At 42.6% G+C, this 2,816-nt stretch overlaps 1 pseudogene; it reads right to left on the reverse strand.

The window, feature by feature from the left end:
• Positions 1-938: 938 nt before the first annotated feature.
• On the reverse strand, positions 939-1,651 carry LOC119051846 (60S ribosomal protein L7-like; annotated as a pseudogene).
• Between the last annotated feature and the right edge of the window lie 1,165 nt (positions 1,652-2,816).

A 2,816-nucleotide genomic window follows, 5' to 3' on the forward strand; every position in this document is an offset into this window, starting at 1 on the left:
CATATGTGACATCATCACAAAATTGACAACTTGACACCTGAACCAAATTGGGGTGGGGGATCCATTCTGTTTCTGGGCGGGGGTGACCACAATAATCTTCATCCACTAACTATCAATGAATTCTCGTTCAACTTACCCAGATTCATCCAACACAAATTCAGAAATTGGCAGTTAGCTAACAGAAGATGCAGAGTGGGACTGGCTGGTGGCCTGCTATTCCAGTCACAGCCCACTCCCTGGGACCAGCAGGAAAAGGAGCCACACCTCGCCTCTCCTGGTCTGTCTCCCTCCTGAAGGCTTTTCAGTGTAAGCCTTGGTGGGTGATCTAAAAGATTTTTTCTCAAGGGAAACTTTGGCAGCATGAGATTTTTCTCAGGCTAAGTCAACTCTGTAATCTAACTCCATTTCCCTCCCCTTGAAAAGATTAGAGCTTCCACTTACAGTCACTCCCTCAGGATTTACTAAGTATTTACTTTTCTAGTTAGGCAGTTTGTACTCGTAAAGAACTGAAATGTACTCAGGATAGCTTAAGTCAAAGCAGAAGATGGCTGGGAGAACAGGGTGATAACTCAGGAATCAGAAGGTGCAGGGGGCTCACCTGAAACCTCACCTACTGCCCTTCTCTCTGTGTCTCTGAATTATTAAATTAGGCAGCATTCCAACAAACTCCTCAAGATGCTTTCTGCCTCAGACCTTTCCAACAGGCTGACTGGTCCCTCTGCCTGCAGCACCTTCCCAGGCAGAACACTTGCTGGGTGAACCCCCATTCATCCCTCAGATCTCAGCTTCGATGCCTCTTTCTCTGGGATGCCCTTAGAATTTCTCAGAGCTCTCACCACACGGTGTGATGGTCACCCGTGGATTGTTTTTCCCCCCAGTTTTAAAGCAGTTCCTGTTCGTTAACTGACCAGATTACAAAAATGGCCAAAATAGATACTTTAGTTCATCCTTCTAGGAAGCCTGTTGATCTAGTCCTCCCTATTACCAGCATCTCCACCTTCTACAAAATGGGCCATCCTTTTCTTCATTCCACCTCATGGAGAAGATAATTTGAAAGGCCACAGGAAGTTGTTTGCTTCTTTGAAGCATTTTCCAACAGTATACATCTCATGAATCAGATCCTTCATGCAGATTATGCCATATTTACCAAGAGACTGAGCAATGCTTTATCTGTCAGGGCAATTTGTTCTTTGTTGATTTTCCCATACCCACACTTGTAGATTGATTCACTTACTGACTTCAGGTTAGGGTACCCCAAGGCGATATATGGTTCCACAATCCTCAGCATATTAATTGAAGCCTTGTTGACCTTAACAAAGGTACCATTTAAGATCTGGCGGAGGCAGAGAAGCTGCAGCACCTTTCAGACCTTTGGGCTCCCCCCATAGATACCCCTGATCCTGATGACAAATGCCAATTCGGCTTTCCTTGCCATTCTAGCCATTTGAGTCTCAGTTCTGTACATCTGCCTATATTCCTTGTGATAGTGCTTAGCTTTTTCATAGATAAGCTGCCTCCTTGCCTTTGAAAGCATCTTTTGGGCACACTTCTTTCTCGGGTGCTTGATTTTCAGCTCTGCGAAATTCCTTCACTTTTTCTTAGGGGTTCCTGGTACAGCAGGAGCCTTCTTCTTCTCTTCTGCACCCTCCATGGTTCCAGCCAGAAAAGAAATAAGGTCACCTGAGGATTCTTGACTACATCTCTCGCTCAGGAGAACTATTTGAAAAGAAAGACCTTAACTTAGGCTTGACAACTAAAAACCAGATGCCTAAGTAGATTTGGATTTCAAATAAATAAGAATTCTTTAAAAATAAAATTATATTCTTACACTATTTTTATATGCTAAGTCTGGACACCATTCCAAATTTTCTTCAGCACCTGACCCAGAGCCGATGTACAGTTAGCACTCAGCAAGTATTTACTGAATGAATGAAGGTGGATCTGGTGAGCTTTGTGCTGACACAGGAGTGAAATCCCAGCAGGAGAGGGCGTCGCATCTGTAAAAAGAAAGTGTGCACAGCTCTCACACAGCACACCTGCTGATAGCCCGTCCATGGCTTTCAAATAGAGTAGCAACTAATAGAAGCAAATTGTACAACCTAAATTAAATCATTTATGGGACTCGGTTATGTGGATTGTCGAAGACAAAATCTAATTGCCTAATAAGAACGAAGGAAATCTTATCCAGAGACAGTCTACGCTCATGGCCCTGATGATCATATACTTCCTCTTTAAAGGAGACCTGGAGAAATGTCCTCTTAAGAGAAGACTTAAACAGGGGTGAGGAAAATATTAACTCTGCAGTTTCACATTCTACATTTTCAAAGACCTAGCCTTGAGTCCTAGGTGGATAATAATGAGTCTAGACTATATGGAGCCTAGAACTGTATTAAAATACATGCATGGGAAAATCAATTCATTTAATCTGCCCAACAGCCCTATAGAATAGCAGCCAAAGTTGAAACTTCAAGACTTAACTTGTCTGAGTTCATGTTTGGAGAAATCAGAGCAGAGCAGTTGATCCCTAGACCTGTGCTCATAACAGCCAGACCATCTATCCTGTCTGCATCCTTGACTCTCGAAGACAGAAAAATCACATATAAACATCCATTTGAATTTTTAAATTGAAACATCAATGCGAAAACACCACTAGGGCCACAATGTCAAATACAATTTCACAATTACAGCATAAATGGTTTCTGCATGATTAACAAGAGAATGTGTTCGATTAAGAGGGGTGGTGTGTACCCTTGGAGGGTCTGGATTTGGCACAGAGGTAATTGATTGACAGAAAAATAATGTTGGAGCATTGCTTC

This window comes from Artibeus jamaicensis, unplaced genomic scaffold (assembly GCF_021234435.1).
Source record: "Artibeus jamaicensis isolate MK-2021 breed Jamaican fruit bat unplaced genomic scaffold, CSHL_Jam_final contig_387, whole genome shotgun sequence".
In the NCBI taxonomy this organism is placed as follows: Eukaryota; Metazoa; Chordata; class Mammalia; order Chiroptera; family Phyllostomidae; genus Artibeus; species Artibeus jamaicensis.